General features: G+C 48.6%; 1 long non-coding RNA gene across 2 annotated transcripts in view; it reads right to left on the reverse strand.

Moving 5' to 3' along the window:
* Positions 1 to 2,257, reverse strand: part of LOC112589325 (uncharacterized) — an 80,824-nt gene extending 78,567 nt beyond the window's left edge. The window contains exons 1-3 of one of the 2 annotated variants that reach the window (XR_003113467.1): positions 2,094 to 2,257; positions 1,902 to 2,013; positions 1,662 to 1,703 (exon numbers count right to left, since the gene is read on the reverse strand). This is a non-coding gene — a long non-coding RNA (uncharacterized LOC112589325). Of the gene's footprint in view, positions 1 to 1,661; positions 1,704 to 1,901 lie in introns of both variants that reach the window. The other variant, XR_003113466.1, reaches the window with a different exon arrangement.
* Between the last annotated feature and the right edge of the window lie 20,442 nt (positions 2,258 to 22,699).

Raw genomic sequence — 22,699 nt, forward strand, 5'->3', positions numbered from 1 at the left:
TTCCCCCTACCCAAGTGGACGTGCATATGTATAATGCATGACGCGCGCGCGTGGGGTGGAGAGGGAGGGAGGGGCGCGCGCCGATGAGAGAGTTATTTTCCTGATTTCGAGAAGCGGCGGGATTTATCGAGAGTGCTCCGCGTAAAATATACAAAAGTGCTTTGTTAATATTACGGTAGTTGTCCGCCGGTCCATCGGGATCGAAAAAGAGAAAGAGAGAAAGAGAGAGGGAGAGGAAGGGAGTGGGAGAGAGTGAGAGAGAGAGAGAGAGAGAGATTCTCTATCGCTTCGCGAAGCGCGCAGTAACGCGCGTCTATTTGTATTATTTACCACAAAAGGACAGGCCCCGGAAACGCGCGCGCGTCATGTTCACATCCATATCCCGCGCGAGTCCTTTTTTTTCAATAATTTCGCACCGTCGACAGCGGTGACTTTTCATCGGTAATCAATGCGACTCCCGTCTGCGCCCCGCGAGCGTTCCAATCGCGTGCTTCGTCAACTCGGCGTTCGCTCCTCGCTCACTTCGCTTCACACCGCGTTCGTTATTCGTGACCGCGAAACAAAAATGTGTCTCAGGTATATAGAAAAGAAGTACGTATCAACGAACGGCGTTGAACGATTCGATGAAAAGTTGGGTATGAGTTACGACTCGCTTCGCGAGTCGCGCGTAAACAAGTCGAGATCGTTCCGCCGAGATCGAGAAGGGAAAAGAAGACGTTTCTCTTCGAGTGCGTATCGCGACACAATTCTAATTTTCGAGTCGGAAGTACCGAAACATGCGCGAATCGGTTTTGACTTGTGTGGGAAATGCCGGGAATAGCGGCGATAGGGAAATTAATCGCGAGCAAAGCAAGTCCCGCGTGGCGCAATTCTGATGGCGCATTTCGATCGACGACACGAATACGTAGACGCGAAACTGCACAGAGTGAAACGTGCCGGCTATTTGAGACTGAACAGATATCTGTGGTGAGCATCAACAATGAAATAATTCTAGTCAGGAGGTTTATTTTTACAGACAAGCGCTTCGTTACTAATATGCAGGGTGAGGCATTTAAGAGAGGAGCCACCTGAATAACTTTGAAAATATGCAAGATGGGAAAAAGGTGTCAAATACAGAAGTTGTGGGGTTTTAAGTGACGCGTCACATAGCGACGCTAGTATGACTTTGAACAGCGTCATCAAGGTCACGGAAAAGTCACCTCGAATTGTTTAGATAGAAATCCCCACTTTTTATTACGTAATCTTTTTCTACCTATTAATTTGGACAACTTTTGTCGGAAACATTTTCTTATTTACTTAATATCTTTTGAGATACTTAGAGAAAACTTTTTCGATGTTTAAATTATGATATCTCGGTAACTATTTGTTAGAAGAGAAAGAAAAAAATACCGGACTTTTTGCTCTATTTGATTTCAAGAATATGTCGTCACAATAGTGCCCTAACTTTTGTCAGCTTGATGACCCTTGAAGACTTCAAATCACCCTGTACATATTTTTTAAGCGACGGAGAAATACCGCCAGCTTTGAAAATGGCGGATTTGCAATGAGACCGACCGTTTTTTTTTTCTCTCAGTGTGCACGCAAAAACTCTACAAATTCGGTAAATCGCTATAATTCTTTTCATAAAGACCCGCCACCTTGAGTTTTTGTTTTGAACTCACCGAAGTACCGAAGACTCAAGATCGGTCACGTTCTGCTACAATCTGTAAGAAAAAAAAAAAAAATATATATATATATATACGTATAATTCCGTCAATTCGACGTGGAATAACGAATCGGAACGCGAGTTCATTAGCCCTTTGCGATCGTGGCGGCTCAATGACTTTTATCCCGACACAAGCATATCTCGGTTTTCGATCGCAAGGACTCGAACGCGGAAGAAGAGAAGTCTGTAAAGCTACCTTCGAACCGACCCTGCTCAGCCCGAACCGGATCCTCCGGTTCGGCATTCACCGAATCCGCATCCTCGAGGATTCATCAGGTCCACCGTGTGCTTGCAACCTGTCTGGCGCACTTGAAGCAGAAGAAAAAATCCCCGATTAGTTATACCGACAGATGTCGATACGTCGAGATGCCCCAGAGAAAAAACTGACAGTTTCTCATTAAAACTAATAAAATGGCAGAATGGAAGTTATCCTATGGAGACTACACAAGACGCCGCTCCACTCGAGATAATCGCGATACAATGCGTTTCACGCACACCACGACCGGACCGGAGGAATCGGGAATCGCGCGCGAGAGTCGTCCGATTCACTCGCCTTCGCGACAAGGACTGTTATCATCGCTCGGCAGTCGCATTCACGGACACACGGGCGTTATTGTTGCCGAGGCCACGTGACTTTTAGCCGACGAGACGCGTTCGACAGCACTGTTATGTTTCCTGTCTATTTGTTTTCAATACTCTCCACATCACGCGACAGTTTATTTACTTCTCCCTTTCATTTGAAAGATCAAAAAAGTAATATTAAATATTATCATATCAATTTATATTATTTATCTCCCTCTTGATTTTCCAACATCAAAATAAATAATAATAATAACAGTATCTTATAGGACATAATAATAAATAATAAATAATAATAATAATAATATCTTACAGAACGTCTTATAGAACGTCTAGTTTTTATAATTGACAACGCATGTGTGGTAAAAAATAAACGTCAGAGGCACCGAGCGATGAAAACGAAGCAGTCTGTAGCAAAGTTTCTTACAAAGGTTGTTCAAACTTTTTCATATCCCCCTCCAGATGTATTTCATTAACCTTTAACGCACGTTGGATAAAACTAAGAGAAATAAACAAACATTTCGGCTTTTGTTTAACCCTTTGACGCCTAATTTTTTTATAAGTGTTTTAAGAGTAAAATTTGAGTTTCTTCGAACTGAGACTATAAATAGCGATAACCAAAAAAATATCAGAATATCATATTGGTTTGTTTTATCGTTCGCTTTTTGTTCATTGGTAAATATAACTTGGATCCTAAAAGCATACGCACGAAATGAGCAACCTATACAGAGAAAAATGAAGGGTAATCTATACGACATAGCTCTGATAGTCAGCTTGACATTTTTGAGCTGAAACTTTACTGTATTCGTGAGTGAAGTTTACCATTCAGAGCGTCGGGCTTACTATTTCAGAAGAATATCTTATAGATCACCATTTAGATAGTCAATCGTCCCTTCATTTTTCGCCGCATAAAAAATTGTAGGTCACCAGGTTTCACGAAAATAGGTTGATTTCTTGATTTTCGTGTCCGCTACATTGGATTCGCCATTTTGAATTTATGTATTCTTTCAATTTCACATTTTGCATCTGAGAAAGCTTCCAAATGTATAAAATTACAACAGATACCAATCTATTCATTTATAGTGCACTTCTCAGATGTCAGTAACGATGCTAACTATGCCTACTTGGAATTTGACAAAACATGTTATCATTAAAACTGAGCTAAAAACAGACTGAACCGAATCTACATACAATCTATGTACCATTTTTTAGAAGAAGAATTCACCTTTGCAGTGATGCGAAGAAAACGAAAATGTCTCCTTTTTTGAAGTTTTTGGCTTATAGATTCTTAAATGCGTTTCTGCTAATTATAGTTACCGGTAGGCGTTAAAGCGTTGACATATTTCCACGAAAACTTCCATTTAAAAAAGAAAAAAGAGAAAGAAATCGTTTCGCTCCGGTGGGAACAAGTCGCGTCGACCATCAATAATCCCAGCGTCAAGCAACGATAATAACAAGCAAGGCGACCAAACGGCGCGACATCTTCGTCAACTGATAATTGTATTCGCATAACACTTTCGCGCGATTGCAGCCGTCGAGGCGAGCGCCGAGCTCGGCGCTGCGCGAGGAGAAGAAGCAACAATGAGATGACACGCTTCTTTGTTACGAGAGCAGCTCGTCGGAGGAAAAAAGAGGAGGAGGAGAGCGAGACAAAGGAGCGAAACACACGAGAAATCGTTGCGGTCGGTCGCGACGAATCGCTTCCTTGCGAAAATCGCACGCTCCTTACCGAGCGATTTTCGTTATCGCCGCATCCCCATCCCTCCGGAGCAGAAAGAGGGGGGCTCCCGCCCCCTCCCGCCAGGGGACGGCACAATACGATCGTTCAAGCGTGTCGCCTCGATATCTCTCCCCGGTATCAACGAGGCCCCGACGATTCTCCCACGTCATCATCCAGAATACATCGGAAGTACCTCCGAGGAGAGAGGGAGGGACAGAGAGAGAGAGAGAGAGAGAGAGAGAGAGAGAGAGAGAGGGGCGAGAAAGGGATAGCGAGAGACCGCGAAGTTCGCTCGGCTGCGAAGGGAACACGCTCCGAGGTATGCGGTAACCTATGAGAGTCTAAGTATAAACCAGTTATGCTAAAATAGAATCGCCCGGCTTCGTGCTTCGGCTTTCGAGCGACGCGGCGGCCGCGCCGGCGTTGCCGGCGTCCCGCCGTTGCCAAGTGAAATAGGGATTTATCCGCGAATGTCAAATTAATAACGTTCACGCGAATCGGCCGTGCGGCGCGAGGTGTAATTTAACGTTTAATTCGCCCGCCGGGCGGGACGGGGAAATATAGATTCGCAACGGCGCGGCGCGGCGCGGCGCGACGATGTCGCGACGACTCGCCGCGCCGGCGAGTTCGTCGCTCGCGATAATAAATTCCCGCCGACGCTCGCTTTCCCTCGAAACCCCGATAACGGCTCGCCCGCGCCGCCGTGCGGGCCCGCAAGATTTTCCCCTCTTTTTCCGCGCTCACGCTTCGCGCTAATTCATGCGAGGTCGCGACACGTCGGTATCAGGCGCGCCTCCGCCGCGGCGGACGATGATTCCTCTCACGTAAGGATTACGATTTACGTCGGCACGTGCTCCTCGTGATTCCTCAAGCCGTCGGGGACTTCCTCGGGATAATGGTCGCGAGGAGCGAGAGAGAGAGAGAGAGAGAGAGAGAGAGAGAGGGAGACCCCGAAGAAAGACGGATGGACCGGTGAACTCGGTGAATTCGACGAAGCCGAGGGTCTCCCGGTCTTCTCCAGCTTATCGATTCTGGAAGCCGACTCGCGGGTGGTCCCTCGACGTCTTCTCGATCTCCTCTCTTCTCCTCTCCCCTCTCCGTGGTCTTGTTCTCTTTGTACAAAAGACGGCACGAAAATACACAGGCGCTGGCCCGCGAACTGCCCCCGTGGGAGGGGGGAGGGGAGGGGGGGAGCCGCGGCGGATCCTTCTCCACGTGGGTGGCTCTCTCGCGTGCCGGGCCCTAATACGTTTCTAATTGAAATGTTTATCGAGAGGCTCCGCGGGATCGCCGGCGAACGACTTAGATGGATCCTCGATTAATTGGACGATCGAGCGCGAAAGGGAAAGAGAGAGGAGAGAGAGAGAGAGAGAGAGTCAAGCGAGCTGGCCGATCGTCCGCGGTTAACCGAGAGAAACGATTAGCTTCTGCTAATCATATCGCCGATACGCGTTTCTCCCGGCTGCTTAACCCTCCTTTAATCCCACGGGGGGAGATCGAATCGATCGGCGATCGAGCAGCGCGCCGAACGGCCGCGAGTCGCGCACTTGACTCGAATTACAGGCGAGAGAAAAAGAGGAGTAATGATCCGCAGATAAAAGCTGGCGAGAGAGAGAGAGAGAGAGAGAGAGAGAGAGAGAAAGTCACTTCACTCTCTCCTTCTCTTTCTCTCCTTCTCTTTCTCTCTTCCCTTGTCCCTATTACGAGTATTCAAGTGCAGATATCTGAGATCTTCTTTGATCCGAAGTTTCTTATCCGCAAGAAAGTGTCCTGCCAAACGCGGCGAAATGAAAGATCGCAAAGGAGAAAACTGTCTGTCTGCCGTTCCCCGCTGCATCCCCGCCTCCCCCCTCCCTCCTTTCCCGAGCCGGCCCTTCGTCCTCTCGTGGCACTCTAGCGCAGACGGCAGGTCATAATCCAGCTTAACCGATTGTGGGGCTCGATGGCACGTGCACCGAGGGGATGTTTGTCATTGCTCGTCGGCCTCGCGTCTTACGCTATGCGTAATTGATTTCGCGCTGGCACCGAGTCCGTCTGGCCGACGGCGGCGGAGGTGAACGTGCGAGGAGAGAGATATCCTCGTCTCCCTTCGAATTACCTCGCGACACGCAGCAGCCACCGTACAGTCGCCGCACCGTAAACGATCCGCGCGCGCTCCGGGATCTACGGCGATTTCGGGCTCGTACACGGGAATTAACCGTTAATCGAGTTGCCGCAGCCGCACGCGAGCGAGCGTTGCGAGTCGGCTCGATTCGGCTCGTGCAATTCGCGCGAAATTCTTCTCACATGCCTCCCGCGACCTTTACTGTATCGTTGCGTTGTGAAATATATATACCTGTGCTTTTTTATCACGCATAAATATTTCGCCAGATTTGAAAATCTTTCTCTCTAGTATTTTACTAGAACACACACTTTACTTTAGTAAAATTTCACTGCTCTTTACTATTTTGTTATCTTAAAATTTTACTATTTTACTATTTCACTATGCGCGAGTAAACTTTTAACAAAGTAAACTTTACTTTAGTAAAATTTCACCATCTTGTTTTACTGTCTTGTTTTACTATTTTGAAATTTTATTATTTATTTATTTTACTGTTTTACCACGCGAATATGAAATTTTAATAGAGTAAACTTTACTTTAGTAAAATTTTACTATTTTAAAATTTTACTATTTTACTACTACGTATTACGTGAACACGTAACTTTTGTTAAAGTAAACTTTACTAAATAATAAACGCTTTCATTTTTTTGCTAAACTAAGCTTTACTGAATGGTAAATCCTTTCGTTATCATACTGTTTTTATTATACATATAAAAATACACTTGCACGCAGGGTGTCCCGTTTCATTCGACGCATTCTCGAATATCTCAAGAACTAAGCAGGTTATCGAGATCCGGATTATTCAGATCGCAACAATTCGAAGCGGATAAATCTCGCGAGAAAAATCCTCGCAAAAAATTCCACCTCGGGTGGAATATACACCTCTATTATTAGGTTAGCGCAAAAACAATTGCGATTTTTATCATTTTAAGTTTGGCGCCGATTTTTCCAGCTACCGTCATCCTTCCCAGGATTCTATCTCGTAGGGAATAAACAAACTTGTCCGCCGTTGGGAGAAATATACGCTGACCAGTGGCCTTTATTTTGATTAATAAATATAATTTTTAACTGACATATGCGTCTTTATACTCGATACGTAAAAATCGCAATTATCTTTGCACTAACCTAACATCCTACCTTGCATAAATATCTGCTTCTTTTATATTTATTTGCATACATCTCCCTCGTTCTCATATTTTTATACGAACGCGGCGCGATAACGCATTAATTGAATTATCCGAGCGTGGGGCGGTCGAAGGACGAGGGCGGCGCGGGAGGAGCAGGAGGAGATAATTAATTCCGGGAGCTGGAGCACAATGAAGCCGACGCGAGCCGGCACGACGTAGGCCGACGGTTTCGGCCGTCCACAAAGAAGCACGAGTTGTTTCGTCCGCGAGATACGACGCGCACGACTCGAGTGTCTCCACTTTCGAGCGAGCGGAAAGACCGGAGACCGCGCGCACTGTACTCCCGCCGGTGGTCCAGAACGTCCACCAGGCCCGCGATCGCGTGCACCCGCTCTCTCTCTCTCTCTCTCTCTCCCTCGCCCTTTCTCTCTCTCTCTCTCTCAGGAACGCTTAGATCCCGCGCGACAAATTCTCAAGCGTGCCGCTTCGTAATTGCGATTTACGACCGCGGTCCTCGCTCCGTCGCGCCGTGCTCTCCGCCGTCCTCTCCCCCTCCCCCTCCTTTCCGTCGGCCCGAGCACTTAATGGCGTGTTGAATAACGGATTTATATACGGGGCCTGAAATACGCGCCGGGACGCTCGCGATACGCGACGGACGTGTTTACGACGCCGAAAATACAAATTGCGCCGCCGCGCGCGCGCGCGGCTCCGCGGGACGTCGCAAAAAAGCTCTCCTCTCCCGACGGGTTTATCAAAAATGAAAGACCGTGCCTCCCTGCGTGCTTCATTAGGACCGGTGGCCGACGAGAGACGAGCAGAGAGAGAGAGAGAGAGAGAGAGGGAGAGGCGCAGGAGGAGAAAGAGAAGAAAGGAGAAGAGGAACTGTCGGAGAGGGAGAGATCTGTCGGGTCCGAGTTCCTTGTTAACGGCTCTCAGAAGTGTGTTACGTCTCTCCGCTTGTATCCGGTCGTCGCGAACAACTTTCGTAAGCTAATCACGGATGTAAATCGCAGGATGAGCGCCGGGCGGCGGAAAGATCGCTTTCGCGGCCGGGTAATCATAGGTTGCGCCGCGTGGCTATTTTGAGCAATCTCGTTGCGTCCCGCGCCGCCGCGCCACATATATCTCAATGCGAGGCTTTTAGCGTTAGCGTTAGCGTGCTGCACGCTTATTTGCATAATCGCTTTAAAATTATCGCCCGGCCCGAGGTGAGAGCGGCCAAGAGACGGCCAAGTATCCGTAAGATTTTTCTCTCGCCAACACCGTCTCGTCTCCTCCTTCTATCCCTCTCCCTCGCCCCCCCCCTCCCCACCCTCTCTCTATCGCTCTTTTCACTTCCCGCTTCTCGTTATCGCGACGACCCGCGCGAGAGAGGATAGAGCCGTGGAGGACACCACGCCGCGTGGTTTATCGCGTCACTTCGCCTCGCGAGCACCGAAGCGAGCGGCCGAGCGAGAGGGCCGAGCGAGAGGGCCGAGCGAGAGGGCCGGGAGGACTCCGGGCGCGCGCGTGGCCGCGGTCCGAGCTCGCGAGGAGGGCGAGCGCGAGGAGGAGCCGTAAGTAAGTTCCATGCGGGAAATGCAACGGCGCGCAAACGTAGCCACCGCAGGCACGGCCAGCGTCGATGCCGGAGGTCGGGGGAGGAAGTGAAAGTAAGGTAGGGATAAAGAGAGAGAGAGAGAGAGAGAGAGAGAGAGAGCGGTTGTGCGCAGAGCGCAGAGGGAGGACGGGAGACGACGGGTGGACTCGCCGGCGTGTACTTGGCAATCGAAGGAAGCGATAAACCACGAAGACAATGCGAGCCCTCCATTGTCGAAGCCACGGAGTCTGGGGTGGAGGGTTCTCCTCGGGAGAGACGGGCTGCAGCGAAGGAGACAGAGAGCGAGAGAGAAAACAGATAAAAAGAGCGAGAGAAGGGGTGGAGAGAGGAGGGAGGAGAAGATCGAGGGACAAGCGGGAGGAGTACGAGAGGCAACGTCGCGAAGGTCCGCGCAAAAAGTAAACCGACTATCCCGGGCTCTCTCTCTCTCTCTCTCTCTCTCTCTCTCTCTCTCTCCTAGTCCTATTGACTAACTTCAGCATTCACCGCTGCTCGCCCGCTCCCTCCGCTGTTTTCCCACCCCCTCCGCCCCCCCCTCGCCCAACCCCACGAGCGCCCTGTCCTCCGCCGCTTCTGCAATTAATTAGCTCTCGACCACGGCGATCGGGCACGCCGATGTTCGGCGAACTTTTAATCCCGACCGCTCTCGTGACTCCCCCCTCCCCCGCCGCCGCGTCGCCGTGCGCTGAGAATCCGCTGGGTCGGTACTCTTTCTACTTCTTCTGCATCTTCCTCGGCGTCCGACGCCGGCGCCCTCGTTCGTCGTCTTCCGCACCCCCTCCCCCCGGCCTCTGCCACCCTCATAGCGGAACTCTTTCTTCGTGTGGCCGTCGTGTATTTCTTGCAGTCGCACCGCGCGACATGTGCTCGTCCGCCTCCTCCTCCTCCTCCTCCTCCTCCTCCTCCTCCCCCGACTCGGCCCTCCGAGGGCGCTTTTTGCGCCGGCGAGCGAGCGAGCTAAAGATCGAAGCTGCATCCGCGTAATTGTGAGACGCGACTTTTTGCCGCGCCGGAACATCGATCACGGTGTCGGGAATCATTGGGGCGCGCCGGGGAAGGGAATTTATTGTAATGTTGTCCGACTGCTGATAGCGCGAGCAAATATCAATAAAATCAATATCGTCAGTGTGATTACGTTTTTCATCGAGATCAAAAATTATAGTATGGGGTGAAATTGCACCGCTAGCCTTCAACTCGACTAGCAACGAACGAAGCAAGAGTTCGCTGGAAGGAAACAGGACTCTTGCGGGTGGCGGATGCGCGCGTGAGCTCGACTTACTTCGATGCCGGGTGAAAGCGAAGCGTGGACTGGACTCCGCAGGAATTCGCGTCGCGGCCCTTACGAGGGCCGTTCCGTTTCTGCCGACGGACTTCGAGCGGGATCGAGGAATAAGCATAAAATATTCCGGAGGATTTGCACGGCAGAGTAAAAAATCTCCACCCGCGCAGCCGAGCGGAGACTCGCTGACGGGGGAGAGGGGAGGAGGAAGAGGAGAGAAACCAATGTTCCGGTAGATAAAATATCTCCGTTACCGCGGCCGGAAACGCTCGTCCGAACATTCGGTTGCATTAAAACACGTTGGAGATAAGCGAGAGCGCGCTCGGCTGAGTGGAAACTTCCTGCGGCAGCCTCCTAGTTTTTACAATCGAGCGTCTTCGTCTGCTCGGGCGTCGACCGATCGAGCGGAATTTTCGTCGGCCAAAACGATCAACGTTAACGGCGAGTAAGTCGCGATCACGAGTGCGTCCATCGATTGCTCTCATCTGATTAATTAGCACGCGGGCAAAATATTTCGTTAAGTTCCTCGTTCTTGTGAAGCGACTTGGAGAAGCAGGAATCCTGTTTCCTTCCAGTGAAACGCGAACTCTCGCTTCATTCGTTGCTAGCCTTTGAAGGCTACCACGGGTGAAATTTCAGCCTATACGAATTTTTGATCTCAATGAGAAATGTAATCACACTAACGATATTAATTTTATTGATATTTGTTCACGCTATCAACAGTGACAACATTATAATAAAACAAATCAATTCTTGCGTGTACCTTTGCTATGAACAACAACAAGGAACACGTTAATTTGAAGTGATATCTAATGGTAGTTTAAGAGTCAATCGCATTAATTAAAGCAATCTTTTTTCTGATATACAGGGTGGGGAAAAAAAGAAACTTTTGGAAAATCATGTGTTAACAAAAGATAGAGCGCTATTGTAACAGCATATTCTTGAGACCAAATAGAGCAAAAAAGTCTAGTACTGCTTTTTCTTCCGACAAATAGTTGTCGAGATATCGTAAGCCAAATGTTGAAAGATTTTGCCCAAGTTTTCTCTTAAATTCCAAATTAAGGTCCAAGTTTTTCCTCGACTATCTCGAAAAGTATTAAGCAAGTAGAAAATTGTTTCAGACAAAAGATGTCCAAATTGATTGGTAGAAAAAGATGATGTGATAAAAAATGGGGGTTTCTATAAAAAACATTCAAGGTGACCTTCCCTTGATGACGCTGTCCAAGTCATACTAGTATCGCTATCTGATGCGTCACTTAAAACCCTGCAATTTCTATATTTGACATTTTTTTTTCTATGTTGTATACTTTCAAAGTTATTCAGATGGCCTGTTTTAATGCCTTTTTTCTCACGGTTTTTTTTTATCACGGTGGGGAAATCCTCATGGATACACCCGTCCCTTGGGAGGGGGGGGGGATTATGCCAAACTCTTACCGGCTAAAACTCCACCGGGGTGTCTTCCAGGTGGGCCGGAGTGTGGGGGGAGTCGAGGGAACTGCGCCTGCACTCCCTCCCCGAGGCCTGTTTTAATGTCTCACCCTATATACAGAATGTCCGGGATCTTTTGGAAAGGAAAAATTGTGAAGATTAATCGGATCAAACTGAGTAAAAAAGTCAAATACCATTTCACGAAAATCGCAATAGTTAAGTTAAGTTATTAATGATTGAAAATGATCATGTTTAGAGATTCTTTCGTTGATAACTTAAAAATTTGCACAATTATTTATTTGCAAAATGGTAAAAGACTTGTTTCGTTCAGAACGACCGAATCTACAATTAAACGACGGTTATTGTGCCTAGCGACAGGTTCAAAATTCAGAGTTCAAAGTTCAATACTCGTATCTATCGCTAGGCACAATAGCCGTCATATAATTAGTAGATTAGTCATTCTGAACAAAAAAGTCCTTTACCATTTCGCAAATAAGTACGCAAATTTTCAAGTTAGCAATTAAGAGAGCCTCCATTTCCAGTCATTAATAACTTAATAATAATTATAACGATTTTTCCAAAATGGCGCTCAACTTTTCTTCTCAGTTTGATCTGATTAATCTTGGCAATTTTCCGTTTCCAAAAGACCCCGGACGCCCTGCATATATGATGATCGATTAAATTATTTACAGTTGCAAATAGAACAATGAATAAATTTTCCGACTACCGACTGGCCGATCACTTCGCTAAATTGAGATTTTCATCGACGGCGCTGCCGTCTGTCGTCAACAAAGAATCCAGAACAACACTGACGCAATTGTCTCCCCCCCCTCCCCCGCGCGTGGCAATTCTTTCCCCTCGCCTTCTCGCGCAATATCGAGATAGATGCGATAGGAATGACACTCAAATATATCTCGCGATCCAATTAAGCTCGAACGATCCGTCCCATCGCGCGCTCGGCTCGGACATTCCCGGGAAAGTGGCCTAGCCTATTCTCAGACGACGAGAATATCTATCGATTACCCCCGTGGCGGGCGATCCGTTCGATGCCATTTTTCGTACGTCCTTCTAAGGAACCTTTCGTCCTGCGGACCATATAAATGATTGTCTCCGTCCGTTCGGTGCCACCGCAAGCGTTTTTCTCCACGGCGGCTGGAGGTCCTCACTCACCGCCGCCGCCGCCACCACCGCCTGGAACCCTCCGCCGCCATACGGATTTGTCCTCGACGATAATCGACGGGTGGATACCGGCGTCTCGTGCATTATCAATCCCGAGTGGGATCCCGACGACAATCGCTGCCAGCGGCGCGAGGACGCGTCGCAAGAAAACCGCCGGAAAAACACGTCTGTACGTTCGCGGAGATTTCCCGCTCGAGTTGAGGAAGAGGGAGAGTAAGAGAGACACAGGGAGAGGGAGAGAGGACAGGAAGACAGGACACCGCGAAACCAGAAGAGCCAGCGGGACGAGAGGGGCAAAGAAAAGGGAACGGCCCAAGGAAGATAGAAAAAAGGCGAAGCGGTCGTTTCCTCGCGGAAAATATGATTCCCTTCCGGCGCGAGACGTTGATCGAGAATCCCTCGATTAGGAGGGCTTCCTCACCCTTTTTTCTTCCTTCTCCCGACGTTTCTCTCGTCCCTCTTAAAGGAAAGAGATTTCTCGGCGCTGCGCGCGCGTGAAGTTGGCGAAAGGGAGGAGGAAACGACCCATTGCCAACGTCCTTGCAACTTTGCCGCGCGCGGAGACGCGATGAGAGAAAGAGAGGCTGAGAGCGTGTATGAGAGAGAGAGAGAGAGAGAGACGGAAAGTTTATATTCCGTCGCTGAAAAATACCGTCGCATTGTGGCTCGCGGGGAACGCGCGGGCGCGGATGAAAACTCGGGAGAAAATGTAGCGTGTAGCTGCACACACGGCTCGCGAAGCGATTTATAACGGTTATAACTCAGGAATACGTTAACCAACCTACCGTCATCGAGCGCCGCTCGGACGAGGCGGGAGCGCCTCGAAGGAGACAAAGCGCTTGTGCGATGAGCTCCCCTAGCGCCTCGCGGAGCGTTCTTAATTCTCCGTAACGCCGTGTAACCTTCAAGTCGCACACTGGTGAATATATCGGTATTCTTAACTTAAATTAAATACGAGGGTAGTTCTGTAGTAGTACCTGACCTAACAAAGAAAATACAAACAGTTTGGGAAGAAATATCTTTATTTCTCTACATAGTCTCCTCATAGCTCAATACACTTTTCCCAGCGATGTTCAATAGCTTCGATACCCTGTTTATAGTGGGAATCGTCGAGCTCCTCAAAATAGCCATCAAGCCACCTTGGTGCATTGCTTTGACTGTTCCTTCGTCTCAGGTGTGAAGTGATGGACCCATGTTTCATCCATGGTTATGAATCGGCTTTATTGCTGCGAAACTTCGCCAAACACTCGATTGAAACGACGTCTTCACGACGCTGCTTTTGTTCCAATCGTGGCACCCATCTTGCGCACAGCTTTCTCATGTCCAAATTTTCAGTCAATATGCGATGTACAGCAATTTTTGAAACGCCTACCATGTAACTGCTAACTCGCGCACTTTCAGTCGACGGTCATCCAATACCATTTTGTGGATTTTCTTCAGCATTTCTGACGTGGTCACCTCATTTGGTCGACCACTGCGATGTTCGTCTTGGCAGCTCGTACGGCCTCGTTTAAACTCTGCCACCCAATATTTTACTGTTGTAAACGAAGGAGCAGACTCCCCCAGAGTAGAATCTAGCTCGGCTTTGATATTGGTTGGAATGAGGCCTTTCAAATGAAAGTATTGTATCACATAACGATGACGAATTTTTTTCTTGTTTACAAATTCACTGAGAGCGTTCACTATTGATGGCTGCCAAACAAATACCAAACAACGTAGCGGCGTCAAACTTTAAACTTAAGCTTTATAAGGTTGGTACTTTCTACCATAGTCATTCTTTTCAAACAACAACCGCTATCTATACGTCAGGTCAGGTACTTCTGGAACTACCCTCGTATACAAGGTGAGGCTCTTAAAACACACCACCTGAATAACTTTGAAGATGGAAAAAAAATTAAATACAGGATCAATTGCAGAGTTTTAAGTGACGCATCAGATAGTAATACTGGTGTGACCTTGGACAGCGTCATCACGGAAAGGTCGCCTTGACCTTTTTAAATAGAAATTCCCATTTTTTATTATATCATCTTTCTCTGCTAATTAATTTGAGCAACTTTTGTCTAAAACATTTTTTCACTTACCTCATATTTTTTTAGATATTTAAGGAAAAGAGATATTTAGAGATTTAGATATTTAAAAACTTGATAACGTTTTCAATACTTGGTTTACGATTTGTCGGAAGAAAAAGTGGCACAAGACTTTTTTATTCTATTTGATCTCAAGAATATGCCGTTACAATAGTATCCTAATTTTTATCAGCTCGATGACCTTTGGAAATTACAAAATCATCATGTGGATGATTCAGACTTTTCTGAATCTTCAGTGTTTTTAAGGCGAGGTTCGGCAAATTCGATGAGACTAATCGACGACTGACTCAGCCGGCAGAATCGCCAAGCCGTGGGAAATAAAAAACAGTCTTTTGCTAAGAAGATTCTTCCTAAGAGATTTATAAGAAAATAAGACCGTCTTTATTTATTTTATTTACTTTCTGGAAATAAACTCAATTTATTTACGAGAAAATTTTTTTTCTTCATAACTTATATTAGGTGTTTCGCCAAGTCCAATGAAGCTGATTGACTCAACCGGCAGAGTCGCCAAGTCGTGGGAAATAAAAAGTAGTTTCTTATTAAGAAGATTCTTTCTAAGAGATTTATAAGAATATAAGATTGTCTTTGTTTATTTTATTTACTTTCTGGAAACTGAATTTATTGAGAAAGAAATTCTTCTTTCTTCGCAACCTATATTAATATTAGATGTTTTTAATTAGTTTTGAGAGTTGGCGATGAATGGATTATTCATCATTTAAATTATTTCAATCGAAATATTTTCCATCGCTTGCTGCAACCTCTTCCCATCTTTCTAGCAGTAAGTGGATTGCAATGGTAGAAAAAAGACTTATCTTTAGAAACAATCCAGTCAACCTTGAATTGATTAACCGAAGCACCTATAACATATTTACAATTGCTGTCGGAAGGTGTTTCCTGTTTTATTTCACTAACATACAGACGATATTAATGTCTTCTTTTAATATTGTAAAAATTGTACAGGATTAGAAACTACTGTTGGCGATCTTACCGATTAATCATCAATTAATTTTAATCGAAGTTTCCTGGAAATCACCTGCGATCTAATTTACATATAAAATTCTTCTAGACAACGCAAAGTGAACCTATCTTTGCTAAACTTGCCTCACTAGAACTAATAAGACTCGGAACGACTCGTTAACACGCCGTTTTCCACTCGGCAACATTCAACGAAAACGCGTCGAAATCCTCGTCAACTCGCCGCGCGTCGAAATTTCGCGGTTTCCCGCACGCGCGCGCGCCTCCCCGCCCGCGGAAAAACGAAGCGCGGAAAGTCCGTAATTTCATTTCGCAATCTCGCGTGCGCGCGCGCGCACGCGATTACGAGTAATTTCTCAAATCCACGGCCGCGCGGCAATTATGACATTTTTCTCCAGACGCGAAACCACGCTAATAACTCATCCTGCGGAGAGCAGCATTAGCGAACGCTCTCTTCTCCCTCTCTCGCGCAGCGGAGCGTGTCTTCTCCCTGAGAGCCTCGTCGAAAAGAGTACTCTGGCTGAAAGAAAAAAGAGAAAGAGAAAGAGAGAGAGAGAGAGAGAGAGAGAGAGAGAGAGAGAGAGAGAGAGAGAGAGGGGAAAGGAAGAACGACAGGACAGGAAGAGAAGAGAAGGGAGGAGGGTGCAGAGCGGAAGGAGGAAGAGCGAGAGGAAGGACTCTCTCGTCCTGGTTCGGGTTCCCACCGGCGCGAAATTGCAAGGATGACCCCGGAGGTCGCAGGACTAATGTATGCGGACGTACAAGTTCTTTACGTGCGCTGTGCCCCACCTTCCCCCGGTCTTTCCGCTGCTCTTCCTCTTTTTCTCGTGATTCCTCGCGTCCTAACCGACGATCCTCGCCGCGTGTACCTATGTAAAAGACGCGTCCGCGCGCTGAGCACCCTCCCCCTTGCCCCCCCCACCCCTGCGCCACTGCGCCGTAGCTGGCGTACTTTCTCGTGATTTTAAGCGACCGAGAGGGCAGGAGAGAGAGAGAGAGAGAGAGAGAGAGACTCCGCGAGAGACGACGCTCGCCGCGGTAAATCCACCGGCCGGAGACTCCGGCGCGTCGCGACGAGATTTACGCGTCAACGACGAGGAATGTCGTTTGAAAATCACATTTCCGCGATTCGTTTAGCTTCCCGAGCGCCGTGCGCGTCCGACGGACCTCGTCGCCGTGAATTGTGAACGCGCAATTCGCTCTCAGAAAATACAACGGTTGAGCGAGAGCGCTGTCTTTGTCAGCAGGATACTCTTCCGGGCCGAAAGTACGCTTCAATCGCGGGCAATAATAATCACTCGACGACTGAGCGGCCTTTCTCGAACACACCTGTGTTGAACTTCTCGGTCCTTATTTTCGATACAAACAAGCGGTACCGACCGCTGCGATCAGCACCTACGTCCATATTCATTTATGCATTTTAGCGATGGCGATACGAGTATTGCCGGTGAAATGGAGATTTTATAAAGCAAAGTTTCACGACACCGACGCGTCATTTCAGCCGACGAAGAAACAAACGGATTTAACTCTTAAATAGGTGCAAAATCACACAAATGGACGCGTGAGGTCAGCAGTAAGCCCATTCTCCCTTTCGCAGTTTAAGTCCACCAAGAGGCATTCAATAGCAAAAACAATGCGGTTTGATAATTAAAGTTTACTGGTTTAACAAAAAATCAAATAAGTTCCCTTTAAGAACAAACATTTTCCTATATATACCGAAGTATTTTCCTATACAACTTAAAGTCAGTCTGCTCTGCCCCCTTGAACTCTTAAGGATTAAATATATATTATGCAAAGTGAAGCATTTATAATGTTAATAACAAATATCTCATAAAGTTATGAAAAACCGTTTCAGACAAAATCTGTTTGGTATCAAAGGGAACACGAGAAGGACACTATCAGTTTTATTATAGTTAACCAAAGGTTCTATTTTTTTTTTTAATAAAAACCCCCGTTTTTATTATTTTATATGAACGTAGGAATAAAGATAAATAATTTCTATTCGGAGCATTATTTTATAAAATGCAAATTTTTCAAGATAATCGACACCAAAGACAGATAATTTGTTTCATGATCTTTTGACAGACATCTATGAGATTGCTAATTATTAAAAAGATCTCGGAGTAAAAATGATAATTTTATAATATAACTTAGTAATTATAAATAATTTATTCATCGATCGCATCAAATTATTGTACGGTTTGCGCGGAAAGTTGAAAACCTGTACAATAATATGCTATAGTAAAATAAAAATGGAGATTTCCATCTAAAAACATAAAGCTGTCCTTTGTTTGACTCACAATAGCGCTATCTACGATAAAATTGATAATACCATCCTGTATCCTCTTTGATACAAACTTTGAAACAAATCTTGTCTGAAACATTTTCTCATAAGATGATTATTTCATCAGATATTTGTCATTAACATTACAAATGCTTTATCCTATATATATATACAGGATGTCCGGCATTTTTTGGAAATGAAAAATTATGAAGATTAATGAGATCAAACTGAGGAAAAGTCAAGTATCGTTTTGCAAAAGATCGCAACAGTTGTTAATGGTTAAAAATGACCACATCTAGAAGCTTTCTTAATTGATAACTTGAAAATTTGCGTATTTGTTTGTAAAATGGCAAAGAGCTTTTTCATTTAGAATGACCTAATCTACAATTATACGATGGTTATTAAGCCTAGCGACAGATTCAAGATTCAGGGTTCAAAGTTCAATATACTGATATCCGTATCGCTAGACACAATAGCCGTCGTATAATTGTAGATTAAATCATTCTAAACGAAAAGAGTCCTCTACCATTTTGCAAATAAGTACGCGAATTTTCAAGTTAGGAAGCTTCTAGATGTGGTCATGTTCAATCACTAATAACTTAATAACTATTGCGATCTTTGCAGAATGATGCATAACGTTTCTTCTCGCTTCGGTCTGATTAATCTTCACAATTTTTCGCTTCCATCTCGGACACGCTGTGCATATATATTGTGCATATATATTGTGCATATATTGTGCATATATATGTGTGCAATACTACTGTGATCAAAAAGTATTCGAACTTTATTTTTGTTAAGTCGCAGATAAACTTTTTTTTAAATCAAATCCGTTTGCTTTCTTAAGTTGGTACACATGTCCTTCACACTTGGTGAAAAAATTATGGCGTTTCTTCGAGCCACTTGAAAGCGTCAGTTGTTGTTCATCTCAGTGAAGATTGTTGTGCACGGCGATTTTTACGATGTCGAAAAGTATGGAGCAAAGAATCTGTTTGAAGTTTCGTGTTGCGAACGAAATTTCGTTCACAAACGCATTCAAAATGTTGCAAAAAGCTTATGGCGACGATTGTTCGTCGAAAACAAGTACGTTTGAGTTTCTGCCGCGTATGAGCGATGTTTCCAGGACTGGATCAAACGCTGGCATATGTGCGTTGCGAGCAATGGGGACCACTTTGAAGGAGACTATAAGAATCTTGACGATTAAATTGTAATTTTGATTTTAGAAAAAAATAAAGTTCGGATACTTTCCGACCAGAGTAGTGTAACACAGCGCTAACAAGACACAGACGGAAATTCCGGTGCGTAAAGCAGCCGAGAAAAATGACCACGCGAATATCCTTTCTGCACCGAAGAGATCCCACCGCGACCTTCCCCGCCGTTTCTCATCGAAACGTCATCTCCCTCGGCCAGAAGCTCTCTCGCTTTTCGACTTCCGCCAACGCAACGATTCAAAGCACTCCACTCCGCCGATTCAGCCGTCGAGTGCGGCGCGCTCAAAGGGTTCGGCGCACCCCTGCGCGTCTTCCGCACCCGGAACAACCCCTGTACATCGCGATACCACCAGCAGCCCCGGCCACGCCGCCTATCATCTATCCATATCCCGATATATCCGACGGCCACAGCTATCCATCAATCGCGCACTTGCCGCGCGCGGCCGCGTCAAGCCTCATTTTCAGGAACTCGCTTTTAGGCTCCGCGCGCGCGCGCGCGAGCTCTGTACGAGGCAGCCGCCGATCGCCACGCAAATGCACTACGGCAGCCGCGTAAACGACGTGTCACAAAGCGCCGCGCCGGCCCGAGCCAGTCGAGCCTCCGAACGAGCCGCGCGCGCGCGCGCGATTATCTCTCGCGCATCTCGCGTAACACAATTTGTAACGGCGCGGCCGGACGGCTCGCTTTCATCACGACAGACAGAGAAAGACAGAGGACGGGGCGAGGGGAGCGGGGGGAGCGGACGAGCACCGGTCACTTTCCGTGATTAATGACGAGGTCCGATGATTTAGTGGGCGGTTACGCGCGAGCGCGCAGCGATGCGATCGCGTGACTCCCGGAGCAAGCTGGAGCGACGAGCGGCGGCGAGAAAAACGCCGAGTCGATGGCATTAAAACGCGAGTTTCTGCCGGCCGGTGTCGCCCTTCAAAAGCGGCCGGGGGTCGCGTCTGACGACGGCGGCGGCGAATTGCCGGCGCGCGCCTTTGGAGTCCGATTTCGCGGCGGATTCGTCACGGCTACGTTACGCCCGGCCTGCCTTACCCGGAAGCGCGGGCTACGGTGAGGGAGGGAGAGGGGGGGGCAGACGCTTTTTTCGGCGAACGCGAGTGTTTAATTAAATGAATACCTACGAGGTGCGCGGCGCAGCGAGCGATTCGTGTCAGCGACTCGACGACTCCCGGGAACTGGAGGAGGGTGGTGTCGGGTGAATTTCGCGCGCGCGCGCGGCAAGGAAGGGGCTGAGGAAGGCAACTTCAGGGCTAGCCGGTCGCATGACGACGGTCCGTGAGACCGTTGCACCCTCCGCTCGACGCGCGTTTCCTCCGGCTTTAATCGCTTCCTCTCGATGATCCCCTTCCGCTCTTACGCGCGCCATTTTCGAGGAACGCCTCGCCCCCCCGCCGCCGCGACGAAGGATGACGGGCGCGTTACTTCCTCCCTCCCGCGGCGCCCTCTTCGCCCGCACGGTCATTTATCACGAGGACGTCGCCGCCGCGGCGCCCGGAGGGGCAAGAAGCGTCATCGCGCCGCTCCTCGTCGTCGACGACGTCGTCGCGTACAACCTCGTCAGGTCGGGTACGCATACGGCCGAAGCGGAAGCCAGGCCAGTGGTTTGCAAGAGAGGAAGAGGGGAGGGGGGGGAGGCGAGGGAAAGAGCGAGCGGATCCTGCGGCGGCGGTATCGCGCGGGTTTGGACGGTATAACGACGAGCGAACGGCATTCCGGATTTCGCCGATCGGCTTAACCTGAGCCACCGTGAGCTCGCTCGCAGCTGTCGTTCGGAGAGCGGAAACTCCCTCGTCCCCGCCGCCGCGCTGTCGCAAGCGCGCGAGGGCGACCCGCGAACGGAATCCTGTCTGTTGCGACGACGACGACGACGACGACGACGACGGCGACGATGACGACGACGAGGACGAAGCCGTCATTACTTATGCAAGCCCCACTTACAGGCCGCCCTAAAAGCCGTTCGTCCCGGCGTCGAAGAATGCGCTCCCTCCTCTTTGCCACCCTTCGCCCTCCTCCCCTCCGCCCTTCGTATCGCCCGCCGGTATCGTCAACCCCTCAAGATCGCCGGTACGCGCGAAAAGCGCGCGCCCGCTCTCTCCAGTTTTCCGCTGTTTTCGAATGTCTCGAGAATCTGAGAGCGTTAGGATGACGGCGGAGGGAGGGAGGGAGGGAGGGGGCGGATTCTCCGCTAAACAGATGCCATTAAGCGACGAGCCCTCCGTGCGCCGGCGAAGACTCCGGAGGGACGCTCGGTGGTAGTTTCTGCCACGCGTCTATCGGATTTCAAGGTAAAAGTGACGCGCAGCTGCAGCCCCCCGCCGTCGTTCGCGCTGCCTCCCCCCTCCCCTCCCCCCCCTCCTCCGACCCGCCAAACGGCTCTCCGCTCAGTCGCCTCTCGATCCTCGCGCGTTGCAGTGAATTAGTTATTTCCCTGGGACGGGTAAAACACGGAATGACAATGAGCGTCGCGGCTGTGCACGCGGGTAGTGTAGTGTAGGCGCGGGCGGGGGGCGAGGGGGAGGGGGATTTAAGAGAAACGCTTAACAACGAAACTTACTTTCCCGCCGATGAACGGCGGCGGCGCTTCCACCGCCGAAAAGTTCCGCCTGCTCTCTCTTTTCAACCCCTTTCTACGCGCCCCCTCCCCCTCCTTCTTTTACCGTCTCTCTCGCTCGCCCTCCGTCTTCTCTGTGTGCGGCTGAATATTCCGGCTGAAATGCCGCGGCTGATATATTCGCGATGATCATAGATCGACGGTAATTGCTGAAACGTGTAGCGCGAAGCGGACCGAGCGCGATCGAGGAAACGCATCTCTCTCTCTCTCTCTCTCTCTCTCTCTCTCTCTCTCTCTCTCTCTCTCTCTCTCTCTCTCTCTCTCCCTCTCTCTCTCTCTCTCTCTCTCGGCGGCCTTTGTTCTCACGTGGAAGTACGTGCGCGCCGACTCCGGCAGGTTTCTTTCTTCAACGACGACGACGACGACGACGACGACGACGACGACGACGACGACGACGACGACGATGACCCCGAGAGGCTGCGTGAACGGGCGAGAGCAGCTCCATAACCACAAAGAATCGTCCTTAACGACCGAAACGAGGGCGTGAGCGCGATTTACGCGTCGTCCTCTTCCTTCTCTCTCTCTCTCTTTATCTCTCTCTCTCTCTCTCTCTCTCTCTCTCTCTTTCTTTCTTTCTCTCGTCGTGCCCTCGACGGCCATAAAGTCTTAATTGGTCGGCATCACGGCGCTCGACGGCTGCCGACGGGCCAGCCTCTCCGTCATCTCCGTCCTGGGTCGTCGTATATCGGCCGCATCGCCAGCGCGACGCTCCATCTCCGTTTCCCCTTCTTCCCCTCCGCTCTTTCCTGCCGCTCTGACCTGGTTTTAGCCTCGCGTTAAATTTACACGCGCCCTGCGCCGCCGGG

The sequence above is a fragment of the Harpegnathos saltator genome, unplaced genomic scaffold (genome assembly GCF_003227715.2).
Source record: "Harpegnathos saltator strain DR-91 unplaced genomic scaffold, Hsal_v8.6 scaffold47, whole genome shotgun sequence".
In the NCBI taxonomy this organism is placed as follows: Eukaryota; Metazoa; Arthropoda; class Insecta; order Hymenoptera; family Formicidae; genus Harpegnathos; species Harpegnathos saltator.